The sequence below is a fragment of the Equus przewalskii genome, chromosome 19 (genome assembly GCF_037783145.1).
Source record: "Equus przewalskii isolate Varuska chromosome 19, EquPr2, whole genome shotgun sequence".
Taxonomy (NCBI): Eukaryota; Metazoa; Chordata; class Mammalia; order Perissodactyla; family Equidae; genus Equus; species Equus przewalskii.
Window position 1 is genome coordinate 47,666,817 of NC_091849.1, and position 14,623 is coordinate 47,681,439.

Sequence of the window (14,623 nt, forward strand, 5' to 3'; positions counted from 1 at the left end):
CTCTATCTTCATGTGCTCTCTCAAGGCCTCTCTATGGGATCTCTCCATGTGATCGTTCCAGCTTGCTAATTTGAGTGTTTTAATTCCTTCCATGGCTGCTCAGGAGCCCAAGGACAAGTATTCCAAGACACCAAGCAGGATACTGCAAGGCCTATGAAGTATCCTTTATTACACAGAGCTATTTCTAATTCAGTTAGAAAAGGGGACTACACAGGGGCATAAGTACCAGGAGATAAGGATTATTGGGAATGAGTGTTAACCTAAAGGTTCACTCCCACAATCTGATTTTCTCCTCCTACACCCCATCCACAGGTCTTTAATTTAGCAGTCATAACTGCTAGTCTTGTATTAGTATTGCATTGTATTTACATAGTATTGTAAAAATTCACTGTTTTATTTCCTCTTTCATGCCAACAACCTTTAAAGAGACTATGTCTTTTTATTTAAGTGACCATAGTTACAGTTTACATTTATTATTCAGGTATAGTTATTTCCAGCACCTCTTTCAAAAGAGTCTCATTTTGGTGATGAAGTATTTGGTCACCCATCTCATTATTATTATATCTCTGGATATACAACTCAAACAATGTCTGGAACATATTTGGTAAGGATAAATGTCTGTTGAAATAGTTATTTTATCAATCATTTCTTCTATATTAGAAAATTACCCTTGAAATAATAAGTAGTATGTTACAATTGCAGCATAAAAGCAAGAGAGTTCATCCTTTTGCGTGAAGAAATCACTCTGACATGCTTCTTGAGGTTACTAATTGCTCAAGCTTAGAAGTCAAATCAATCTGCATATCTAATGAGTAGGGTCACCTATTTCTAAAATAGTCATCTGTTCACTTATAGCATTCAAAAAGTAATGACCTTGGGCCCAGCCCCATGGCTGATTGGTTAAAGTTCCGTGTGCTCCACTTCAGTGGCCCAGGTTCAGGAGTTCAGATCCCAGGCATGTACCTACTCCACTCACCAGCCATGCTGTGGAGGTGTCCCATATACAAAAGAATAGAGGATTGGCACAGATTAGCTCAGGGCTAATCTTCCTAGGGCGAAAAAAGAGAAAGATTGGAATAGGATGTTAGCTCAGGGCGAATCTTCCTCAGCAAAAAAAAAAAAAAAAAAAAAAAAAATTTAAAGCAATGATTTTAAATTCTCCCCGAATAAATACATGAATATTTTCTATTTTCCAAATCACTCCCTCAAATGACTTATTTTTTTCTACTGATCTTTGTTAGATCTTCCTTGTTTTTTTTCCTTTAGAGAACACTATCAAATGCAAGAGTTAAGAATGTCTAATGACATATTTTCAATTTTCTTTTAATGTACCCATAAAAAATATTTTAAAAAAATAAGTACTTCACAAATGGAACAGAAGTGTTCTGATCTATTTTTCATGACATTTACCTTTTCTTAGACATTCCTTGAAAAAAGAGAAGGCAAACTTCAAAGATCAAGAGAGAGACACAAGGTCTCTCTTGAGATCCTATTCTATCTATATGGTCAGTACCAGGAGTTTCTAGTTTATATTTGGCTTCCAAGTATACACAGGCATATAAATTTTAATGTATTTCCCAGTTATAATTCTTGCCCTGATGCCTTGTAAGTAGTCACCAATCAATGAGTATTTGTTAAACAATTGCCTAATCTTGTCTGCCATCATTTCACCAAGATTCCAAATGAACTTTATCACTTCCTCATATTTTCACTGTGTCCATCAATACCAACAATGATATTTATTTCTAATACATTTTGACATGCCTGATAGCACTATTAAGTGCAGACAGAAATCCAAACAGCTAGGGTTTATAAGTTATTTATTATAATGTGTATAATAGAGTTTATAGTGCAAACCATGAAACAAGATCTACTTGATTTACTAATGTTTAATGTGATCAGATTTAAGGACAGTTCAATAGATTAAAATCACTCTCTTGCCTAGAATAATACATTTACAGCAGTATTGTCCCAAATGTATCATAGTACAGTCTCTGCCATAGCTCAAGGTTAGTAAAACCTCACTACTGATACTGCTTCTGTATTATCAGTATACTGATACTTTCCTACCTGTAGAAGTAACACACAGAGTAAGCAACAAAAGCATCAATTCAAACTTTAGGTTAAAACAATCAGTGTTTCAATTCCAGTTAGAATATAGAAAATTCCCAGATATCATTGCTTTTGCCATAACAACCAAAATACATCAGATAACCTTTTTAAAATTGTAACTTTTTTTAAAGTCATTGAAGGGAATGACGAGCAGAGAACAGTGGTGCTTTTATTCCTGGAGCTAATTTCCTGCTCTGGATATTAGCACTTGGAGGATGTTAAGGAACTTTACCATAACAAGGAAAAATGAGCTGATTTTTAAAAACAGTGTGGATTGGCATGATAAATTAAAGCTGAAGAAGCCCCAAATACAAAGCCAATTCTCCTAAATCAACAATTCTACCCCATGGGAATTTTGCTGAGAAAGTAACAGCATGGGACACAGGACTGGAGAGAAAAACAGAAATATGTCTTAGTCTTACAATGCTAAAGATCCAAAGCATTGCTAGAAGACAGGTTCTGATCCCATGCTAACGATATTTAATCTCTGAGGTGAACCAAACTGAGTAAGGCTACAACCTAGGCCCAATACAGTTCAATCCTAATTCAATCAAAGAAATCGTCCCTTTACCCTTGGCTTCCCTGGATGTGAGAAATTCTACAGAGCAAACGATCTAGTTTCCCGCACAAATAAATTGGAAGGAATCAAAATAGTTGAAGTGGAAAACTATAGATGAAAAGAGACTTAATGCACACCTATTAGAATGGCCAAAATCTGAAACGCTGACAACAGCAAATGCTGGTGAGGATGTGGAGCAACAGGAACTCTCATTCTTTGGGGCTGGGAATGCAAAATGCTACAGGCACTTTGGAAGGAAGTTTGCTGGTTTCTTACTAAACATACACTAACTATATGATCCAGCAATTGTGCTCCTTGGCATTTACCCAAAGGAGGTGGAAAACATATGTCTACACAAAAACCTGTACACAGATGTTTATAGCAGCTTTTTTTTCATAATTGCCAAAACTTGGAAAAAAACGAAATGCCCTTCAGTAGGTGAATAGATAAATAAATTAATATATAGTGGTATATCCAAATAATGGAATAATAGAATATTATCAGTGCTAAAAAGAAATGAGCTACTAAGCCATGAAAAGACATGGAGGAAACTTAAATGCATATTACTAGGTGAAAGAAGCCAATAAATACAGAAGGAAAGATGGAAATTAAAGTCACCGTTTGGCAAACATCACAGTAAAAACTGTTGCAGGCAATTCACCAATGAACGCTAAAATTAGTGGTTAAAATTATGGTGAGAAAAAGAATATTTGCATAATTTAACAGTATCTCCCCATAAGATGATTATTAATTACAAAGAGAAAAAATAGCAGCTTTACAAAGAAGAAACTTTTTAGACATCACTTAACCAAGTTGTCAAAGTTAGCATCACCATTAACGGCATATATTGACATTATGTACCTCCTATTATGATCACTGAGAAGGACACAGCATTTTTTTTGTGGTGTTCTTACACAGAATGCATAACTCAAATTTAATCATCAAGAAACATCAGCTGAATCCAAATTGGGAGACATTCTACAAAATAATTGGCCATTTCTCTTCAAACAGGTAAAGATCATGAAAGACAAAGACTGAGTAATGGTCTCAGATTGGAGGAGACTTAAGAGACATGACAGCTAAATGCAATATGGGATCCTGGATTGGACAATGAGCGACGGAATAAAATCTGTAGATCAGGTTAACAGTATTGTATCAGTGTTACTTTCCTTATGTTGATACCTGTACTTTGGTTAAATAAATGATTAACCTTTGTGCAAGAACTTTCAGTTCTCTTTTTGCAACTTCACAAATGTCTAAAATTATTTCAAAATAAAAAGTTAAAAATAAACAGACAGCAAATCATTTTTACAATTCAAAGCTCTTTTTAGTTAATATGCAGCTACAAAATAGTGAGATAGATCCTTAATAAGTATAGCATAAATTACATGTTAAATTGTGCTTCACACTTCACAGAAGTATCTTCCTTGGTGACTATTTTAGTGATGATTCTTTGTTCAAAATTCTTTGATCATCACTGTTTAGTGATGATCTTTCAAATACTTTTTCTGGAATTGCCACAAAAGTAGGTTATGTGCTACAGAGAGTATTAATTACTTTATTTAAAAATTGGGGGATTTTTTTCACTATTATCCAGATATGAAGGATGATGATGATGGTGATAGATAAATGATAGATAGATGATAGATAGATAGACAGATAGATAGATAGATTTAGATAGAAACATACATAATTGTACATTAATGAATGTTTTCATATATTCATTCCACCATCTTAGCTACAAAACAATTACATCTGGTTTTAAATATCATGACCATCACAAAGAACAGATTTTCTACCACTTAGGATATTTAAAATAAAGTCCATTGCAATAATTCTTTTAAAAAAGTCAGAAAATATTTTGGGGCAATGACAGATGTATTGGAATTGATGAACAGACTTCTAAAGTGACAACTTTAATGTGTGGTAGCTATGTGTGGTACCCATAACTTCTGCTATGATTATAAAATCGGTTTCATTCAAGGCTTGATAAACAATTTAAGGACTCAGGGGTGCATTCTGAAAGCTGTAATTCAACAGTGCCAGGCTAAAAGCGCTCGCCTGACTTGTCAAATAGGACTTGCCCTACTATAATTGCTACGATTATGACACAAATCAGTACAACTGAAAACAATTTACATTAGTTGGTTGCATTTGAAAAGGACAAAAGAGTTATGGATAGCAGCAGTAACTCTGAATGTTCCTATAAAAATCTACCTTATGGTTTCCTCTATCCAATAAAATGAGAATGACTGGCTTTTGCATTTCAATTATTGCATGAGAGCATTTCTAGGGTATTAACACCCAGCTGATAATGGCTTTATTTCATTTCATAGCATAACATTGTTTAATTTTAGGATAATAATCATTTTTTATGTCACTTTTCAGCATTAGTTTTTCCCTCTTGCCCTCATAAATTTTAGTAATTCTTATGTAAAAATCTACATATAAGTTCTATAATAGCTTAGTTGTGTGAAACATCAATTTAGTATAATTTACATACTGGAGAACAGAAGCATTATTAATGAACTCGATTAATTAACTCAATTAATCCAATTTAACTCCATATCAGGAAAATATTGCTATTCTTTCTTTTTTGTATTGATTTTGTTCTCTATAAAATTTACAATAATTATATTATTCCAAACACCACAAAAAGCTGGAGACATCATTCATTTTCATTCAAAATGCATTTACTCCGCATCCTTTATGGAATAAAATAATTTGGAATATCCTTTCAAAAAGATGTTTTTAAACACAACAAGAATTGATAAAATGCTATACTAGTTTGAAATAATATTGAGTTGAAAATACATTACGTGTTCTCTCATTTATATTTGGCTTGAAATTCCAGGTCTATTCTAGACTTCGGACCTAGATAGAAGTAGAGTGCATACTATTTTGGCTCTACAAATAACTGATAATATTTGAGTCATTTAGCTAATGAAAATACTAGCTGATATTTTTAAAATGCTTTATGGTTTAGAAAGAATGTTTATCGTGTCATTACATGGATAAGAAAATTAAGTCTCAGGAAAGTAAATGTTTCGTCCAAGGTTATGCGAGTCTAAAGTGAAGGAGCAAAGGTTAAACCGGTGTCTTCTGATTTCTTTCTGATTTTCTTTTCCCCGCAGTAACACGGTTGCCTTTACAAGGCAATTTGACAACTCTTCCAACTTATCCTGGCTGAGGAAGAAAAGCATCCAAAGGACAATTTGGCTAAAAAAACTATTTTCCTAAAGAAAAAATATTCTATAGCTAGTATAGCCAAGTTTAAGATTTTATACTCCAGGTACACACCTACGTAAGAATCAAGGGGAACTAGAGATCAACCCTCACTCAAACTTTTTCTGTCTGCACTTTAGGGTCCACATCCTTCTGAGGCTACATTAAGTTGCTTAACCCAGGATATCATTGAATATGGCAGCATTGCACAATAGATATCCGCTCTGAGCTCAGAAGTTGGGAATGCTTGGCAATCAATACGACTGTCACCTGGCAAGTGGGGCTGTCCCATTATACTTCCATAATCACTCAACAGGTATGATTTTCAATCTGGTATGATGTTAAATCTTTAACTTAATACTGGCAATGTTTTACCTATCAGGTTAGCAAAGGTGTTAAAATAAAAATATGTAACGCTAGGGAAGATGTTATTACAGGTATTTGCATATACTGCCAATGGAGGAAAAACCGTCACTGAGCTAACATCTGTGCCAGTCTTCCTCTATTTTGTATGTGGGATGCTGCCACAGCAAGACTTGATGAGTGTGTAGATCTTTGCCCAGGATCTGAACCCACAAACCTCAGGCTGCATAAGCAGAGCGCACGAACTTAAACCACTACACCACCAAGCTGGCCCATAAATGTTTCTTTTCTAAACAGTGTAAAGTTTAATTCTTTCTCTTTCATAGTCCAATTTGAGAAATTTTGTCTTTTAATTGAAGTTTTTAGTTCGTCTAAATTTATTTTAATTAGCCATACTTTCTTACTACTATTGTCCATCTGTTTGTCTGTTTGTCCAACTGCTCTCTTTCTTTCTTCACTTCTTGACCTTTATTGTCTTAGACAATTATTTTATTACTTCATTCTACTTATTCTATTTAGCTTTTTCCTTACATATTTTATTATCATTCTTTTAGCAGTTTCTCTAAAAATTACAAATGCTTCCCAAACCTGAGAGTCTGCATTAAATTAGTATTTTTATCATAATACAAACAATGAAAGGAACTTTAAACTGCTTAACTCTACCTATCCCACTCTTCCTTTTTTGCTCATATTATCATCTATTTTACCTTTACATATGTTATTAACCCCACCAGAAATGGTTTCCACTGTTCTAAACAGTCGAAAGACTTTTGTATATATTGATACATTTATTTTTTCTGCTGCTGTTCACTACTTCTTCCTCTTCCATGATGTCATCATTTTCCTTCAGGCAGATGAAATTTCTTTAGAATTTCTTATACTACTTGTTGTTGGTGACAATTCCTCTCAAGTATTGCTTATTAGATAATGCTTTATTTCAGCTTTGCTGGAAATAGAATTCTGGATTGGCAAGGGTTTTTTCCCCCTTTAGCACTTGAAATTGTCATTCCTTATCTTTTGGCATCATATTTTCTGTTCAGAAATCAACTATTATTTTTATTATTGTTTCCCTAAATGTAATATATGTTTTATCTGCTTTTAAGATATTCACTTTATTTTGGTTTTCAGAAGTTTGAACATGGTGCACCTAGGTGTGGTTTATTTGAGCTGAGAGTTTGAATCTGTGTGTTGATATCTTTCATTTAACGTGAAAAATGCCTGTTTATCATTACTTCAAATATTACTTCTCTCCCATTCTCTGTCTCTCCTCTCCTTCCAGGTCTTCAGTTATATCTACATAAGATATTTTGACAGTTACCTAAATAAACCTTGTCTCAATATTTTCCCATCTGAGTAATTAATTTAGACTATTTTCTGCATCCCTGATTTCAAGTTCACTTATACTGGCTTCTGTTCTGTCCAAACTATTTTTAAACCTCTCTAACAAGTTATTTCAGGTATTATATTTTTCACTTCTAGAAGGTCCATTACTTATTTATAATTAAATCCAATTCTCTGTTGAATACTACATATTTTTATGCCTTTTGGTCATCTTTTTCTCTGTTTTCTTCTTAAACCCATCTATATTAACTCCAATATCTAAACCATCTATGATCTGGTTCTTTTAACTTATTTAACTCTTGATTATTGGTCACCTTTTCCTGATTCTTAAAATTTCTCTAGACATTGCAGATGAAATGGTGTTGAGGCTCTAAATCATGTTATTGTCTTCAAAAGATTATGGAATTCTGTTACAGTACCAGTCAAATTTCTAGCAGGTCATTCTGATCCTCACAAGTCTTAGTTTTAGGATTTGATAGGGTGAGTTCCTTTCAATTTTGCCCTCAGTCTGTTGATGTAACTTTTGCTCCTAAAGGGTGGCCCTTACTCCATGAGTATGACATTTATGAGGTCTCAACTGATAGGCTTTGGTATTCACCAAGTTCTCTCCTCACTAGTTGAGCAGGAGCTTGAACATCTCGCAAACACTGCATAGCCTCTGAAAGTTTTGTTCACCTGTCAGCCTCCCAGCAGCTCTTCTCCACCAAAAGTTTCATAACTTCTCTTTATGCACATATAGCACAAAAGTTTCCCAATGACTTGAGAGGAATTTCTGCACAAAATTGTAAGGTTTTTTTCTCTGCAACATCCTCTCCTCTGGTAACAACCCTTCCAAATCCAAGGTGCTATAACTTCCCTGAACTCTGATCTCCATTCTCTCGTCCAAATATGAATTCTACTTTTTTCTTGAGCTGTATCTCTCTGGAGAAATCCATGGTGAATGTGGAGCTCCCCTCATGTGCTTACCTTTTCTCTAGGATTGTAGCTCAATATAGGTCCCTGTCTAAGGCCTAGAAGCAATTGTTTTATACATTAATTCCAAGTTTTATATTTGTTCACAGCAGTACAGTAAGCTAATACCTACTCAGCTACTCCCTTGTGATTAGAAACAGAAGTCCATAATAACATTTCCAAGAAGATAGTTTTATCATTTTTGAAGAAAAGATACTTGAAATTCAGAGAGGTTCTTAATCTACCCATTGTTATATCTTTGGCAGAACTGAGATTTATCCTTCAAGTCCTCTGTTTTCTTCAGTGTCAGCAATGTCTTCTTTCTAGACAGGCTACTTTTCTCAAAGTTTCTGACATCTGTCCACCTACATTCATTTGCTTATGATATTTCTCTTATTTTGAATGTTTTTCTCTCCTTCTATATCCTCAAATTACCCATCCTTCTAAGCTTATCATTATTCATAAGTTTTCTTTTCTTTTTTTTTTTCTTCTGATAGAGGTGTGCAAAGTCTATTTTGATTGGGGGTTTGCCAATTTTTTTCTTTTGAATTGGTTTTTGCTTTATATACTTTGAAGCCATGTTGTTAGAAGCATAAAGTTTCATGATTATTATATGTTCTGATTGAATTGTAGTTTCTATACGTATCGAATAGCCTCCTTTGTTCCTTTTAATGCTTTAGGCTTAGGAATAATAATTTCATGAACCAACATTTAACTAGAACCTACTATATGCCAGGCACAGATGTGAAAGAGCCTTTTAGTACGGGTCTACTGGCAAGGAATTCTCTTCATTTTCATTTATTTTAAGATATGTTTGCTTTGCCTACATAATTAAATGATATTTTAATTAGGTACAGACTTTTAGATTGAATGCTTTTATTGTCTTCCAGCACCTTCAAGATGGTATTTCACTTTCTTCTGACCTCCATAATTTCTGATGAGAAATAAGTCATTTATTGAATTGTTGCTCCCCTGTATGTAATATGCTGTCTTTCTCTTATTGCTTTCAAGATTCGTTCTTTATTATTGACTTTCAATGGTTTGAATATGACTTAGGCTTAGGCCTCTTTGTGTTTATTGTGCTTGGTGTTCATTTCGCAGCTTGTGTCTGAAAATTACTGCCTTTTATCAAATTTGGCAATTTTCAGTCATTATTTCTTCAAATACTTTTTCTGCCCTGTTATCTTTCTCTTTTCTTTTTACTTCAGTCACACATATATTTGACCATTTGATATCATTTAACAAGTCTCTGTATCTCTGTTCTTTTATGCCATCTTGTTTTCTCTCTGTTCTTCCCGGTGTATGATTTCTATTGATCTATCTCCAAATTCACTTACTCTTTCCTCTTTCAAGTCCATTCAGTGAATATTTTAATTCAGAAATTATATTTTTCACTTATAGAATTTTAATCAGGCTCTTTGTTTTATCATTTGTTTCTGTCCCTCTCTTGAGAGTCCCCTTTTATTTGCTGAGTTTTTATGCATCGAAAGCATGTTTTATTTTACTTCATTGAGAAGAGTTACAATAGCCACTCTAGAACTGGTTTAGTTCCAACACCTAGTTCATTCCAGGATCAGATTTGGTTGATTTTTTTTCTCTTGAGAATATGTTCCATTTTCTTGGTTCCTTGTCCAAAAAGTAACTTTAAACAGTATCCTGGACATCCTTAATGTTAAGTCGTGGGGATTGTGGATTCTATTATTGTTTTTTAATTTTTCTTTTTTCTTTTTTTGTTTTGGTGAGGAAATTGGCCCTGAGCTAACATCTGTTGCCATCCTTCCTCTTTCTGCTTGAGGAAGATTGTCTCTGAGCTAACATCTGTGCCCAACTTCCTCTATTTTGTATGTGAGATGCCACCAGAGCATGGCTTGATGAGCTGTGTGTATGGCCACTTCTGGGATCTAAACCTGTGAACCCTGGGCCACCGAAGCAGAGCATGCGAACTTGAACACTACACCACCGGGCCGGCCCCTGCATGTTATTATTTTTTACTAGTGAATATTATTTCCTTTGTTTTGCCAGGAAATTTTCTTAGTTAGCTTTAAATTGCAATCGTTTTTCTTATTTGGCAGTTCCAGTTTCAGTTTCTGTCTTTAGCATGGCTTCTCTGAGTCTGATCCTTATACGCATATTTTAGGGGTCATTCAGAAGTATATGTGGACAGTTTGGTGACTTCCTTCTCTGTCTCTTTCTCCTGCAGGATTATTTTATAGTTTTAGGTGTTGTTGGCTTCCTTGCTTCACATTTTTTGTTTCCTAGGACAGAAAGATTGCACGTTCCACATGTGCCCCTACAGGTCTGCTGCCAAATGAACAGCACTTTTCCCAGGCTGAAAGATGAGATAATGGGACTTTTTTTGTATGGATTCCCACTTCGCCTCCTCTAAGAGAGCATGAACTCCTCACCACAGTATGAATGCTTTTATTTACTCTCTAGTACATTTAGGTAGTTGCTTTTGTTTTATGTCCAAGCTGTATTGTTTGCTGGAGGGGGTTGAGGGGAAATCATCCTATAACGTCTTAGCCTTTTCATACCCAGAAGTCTGAGGAAAGCCAGAAGATGTAAATGAGTTCGTAGCTTTTTAGTGGCAAGAAGCCTATTTTAGAATTATATATTTTTCAACTCTTTCCTTATAATTTCCAGCTTTCATTGTCCATACTTAATAAATATTTTTGATTTATAAACTCAACTAAAGTGAAGGTTTTTAGAAAGGCAAAAGGGAGTAGAAAATGGTTATTAAACACATTACGCTTTAAAGCCATCTGTGGCCATTCAAAGTTTATCTTTATCGTTAATACACCTTCTAACTCACTTTTCCTATTAAAAGCATTGTAAGGTGTATTTAAACAAATCACTGACATCTTGGAGGGGAGTAGGTGTGCTCCAGAAGGTTTAAAAGAAAGGAGAGGTTAAGAGAAAAGAATAAAATATGGTGTTTGAGTATGTGCTCTCATTCACCATCTCTGAACTATCATTCAAGGTTATAAATGGGATTGCAGGCTTCGAATTTTCATGGAGTTAGGCTGCTTCTTTCATTGAGATGCTTAATAACATTTCTCAGCTGCCTGTTACATAGTGTTTTTCAGTGGAAGTCAATAGAAATGAAAGAATGAAGAAAATGCTTTAATTATGCAAAGTTCTGGGACTTCCACAGTTGTTCCACTATAGCCCTGCTATGGGAGAGAATACACAGACCTCTGTAGAACACTTATGCATTTAACTTTAGGAAATTTTAGGGGCTCTGCCCCTCCGCAATTAAGAAGAGTAAAAACAAAAGAAGTATTCCTTCTTTAACCAATGTACTGAAATTTTAAGAGTCCTGCTCATATTAGAAATATTGTAAAATAAAGAGAAACTTTAAAAAACTGAGCTGCATCTTAAAATGTTATTCATGTAGTTCATTATTACCGTTCAATTAAATTCTGCAGGCTGATATTCTACAGGAAATAAACATACATGGTCTGCATATATTAGGTTGTATGATAATCAATAACTAGTGTCAAGTTTTTTCATGGGCATGTTGAGAAAAAAAATCCCACACACCTCATTTCCTAATTTAATTTTCAAATTTTCAAACTGAGCAAATAACAAAGCTATAAAATACCTTTCAAAGCATATTTTCTCAGAATCAGAAATAAAAAACACCAGTGTTTATCTTTGCAAAAATAAGTTTAGCTCCATTTTCAACAAATTAAATCAGTTTTCAAAAGCTTTTTTAATGAATTAAGTACCCTAAAATTTGAATATAAAAATGTTGACATATTTTTTCAAATTACCTAAACAGAAACTTGTACTTGAAGTTGAATTTGCAGACATTTGAAGTTTCTTTCTAAATATATTTGTGATATCCAATGGTAGTTAATGATTACCAGACACATAAAAAATTCTGATGATCAATAACAGTTAAATCTACAGACATTGAAGACAAGTTCATAAGATTTCATTCAAATAATATATAGAACGAAGTCTGTAAATTCTTGAAGTCCTTATTTATGATATGCTAATCTGAACTTGAGATCTTTCACTCAAATAGATTTCAGAACAAAATCTAATTTTATTACTACCTGCATTAACTCTATATATGTAAATATTTATAAGTAAATAATGTAAATTACCACTGCATATGGAAGTTAAATAGTTTTCATTTGATCCTTTAAGTCAAAATTATAATTTGTTCATTTTGATTTATCTGAGTTCTACATTGTGCTTATTTTCTATTCTTTTTAATTCCTTTTTTCATATTCAAAATTACATACCTGTCAAAATTGACTTATGAGATACAATGTACATACAAACTCTATATCTATCTCAGAGTAAAGAGGTGGAAAACACACTGGATGTCAGAAAGTCATATTTCTGCCCCTCTACAGCACCAACTGCCTTAAAAGCATGGAGTTGTGCTTCCATGTCTCAGTTTTCTCATCCCTGCCTGACTTTCCACAGGGCTAATGTGAAAATAAAAGGGAACTACACAAGTGAAATGTGCCCACATAAAGATCTATGTTAAGAGTGCCATGGGGAAGGGCAACATTTGCTTCTCTGTCCACCCTGGCTCCAAGCAGCTTAGACCTGTCCTAATTCTTCATGACTTTGGTTTTCTATTTATATTTGAATAATGATGTTGTATAAAGAATAGACACAAATGCACATCATTGATATAAGCCATTCTAAAACATTTTTTGAAAATGATTGTAAGCTCTAATAGAGTGACACAATAATATGTTGATGGCCGGGGTTTTCTGATGAACAGAAAGTGCATTTGGTGGCCACCACCCAACCCGCTGCTCTCCATCTGTTTCCCATTCATCTCTCTAACACAGGGTTTCTTACCATAGACACTATTGACATTTTGGGCCAGATCCATCTTTGTTGTTGGGGGTTGTCCTGTGCCTTGTAGAAGGTTTAGCACCTCTCCGGCATCTACCCACCACATGCCAACAGCACACATACACCCCCAGTTTTGACAACTGCGAATGTCTTCAGACACTGCCAAATGTCCCCTGGGTGGGGGACAGTATCATCTCTGGAGAGAATCACTGTTCTAACAGAACTAAAAATGGATTTCCTTAGAGATGACTTTCCTGAGAGTTAAGAATAAATTACGCTTTATTACTAATTACATGTGTAAAACGAGGTCAATTTGGGGGACTTATTTCCAGAGCAGAATGGAGAAGAGGGTGAAAATCATGGAGAATCTAAGCATCACTCCACATATGTGTTTCCTCTTCACCATCTTATTGAAAATACATCAAAAACTTTCTATTCAATATTTATTATGAGCTTAGAAAATTCTCAAGACCTGCACATGAGCTAAGAAGAAAAGAACTGCATTTACTTATTGAAAATCTTCTGTGGTCCAAGCACTATATTTGGTGGTTCTCGTATATTATCGGTTATCCCACTCAATATAGTAGGTGAAAGTATGGTTCTGTAGAAGACAAACACGAGCCACCTCTTAGCTGTACAACACTGTACACATTGTCTAACTTCTTTGAGCTACAATTTCCTTGTTTGTATGTATGATTAATAATACTTTCTACCTCATAGAATTGTGAAATTTAAACATGACAATGCATGAGTGAAGTCACAAACTCTTATGCTGTAAATATTCCCATATGTCAAATAGGAACCATTTGTCTTTCATCAAAGTAAATTAGGGCAATTTACAGGTCCTTTAAACTTCACATCTTTTAAATGAAATTTCAATGTTTTATTTTCTTCTCCTTATCAAATTTCTTTTTGCATACATGAAAATTTTTCAAGTTTTTCAACCTCAGGAGATTAATGTCATTCTGTCAGACTAAAAGTGATAATGTCTTTTGGCTTATTTGCAGTAACAATTAATGAGATATTTGGAGATCCAGTGTCATCTGTAAAAACAAAAGTCTGAATATTCAAAAGTGGATGTATTTTTAATGCACTCTGTGAATAACAATAATGGATTATAAACTGATGATGTGTCAAAGAGGGGAAAGCAGAAATCTCACCATTCCCTCCCTCATGTTATTTATTTTATCTTTGACATTATCATATTAATATAATTTCTAAAAAGCAAGACCATGATTGATTTTA

General features: G+C 34.1%; 1 long non-coding RNA gene across 2 annotated transcripts in view; it reads right to left on the reverse strand.

The window, feature by feature from the left end:
* Positions 1–419: 419 nt before the first annotated feature.
* LOC139077351 (uncharacterized) overlaps positions 420–14,623 on the reverse strand; it is an 86,982-nt gene continuing 72,778 nt past the window's right edge. For both annotated transcript variants that reach the window (XR_011529789.1, XR_011529788.1), the window contains one exon: positions 420–1,049. This is a non-coding gene — a long non-coding RNA (uncharacterized lncRNA). The remainder of the gene's footprint in view (positions 1,050–14,623) is intronic.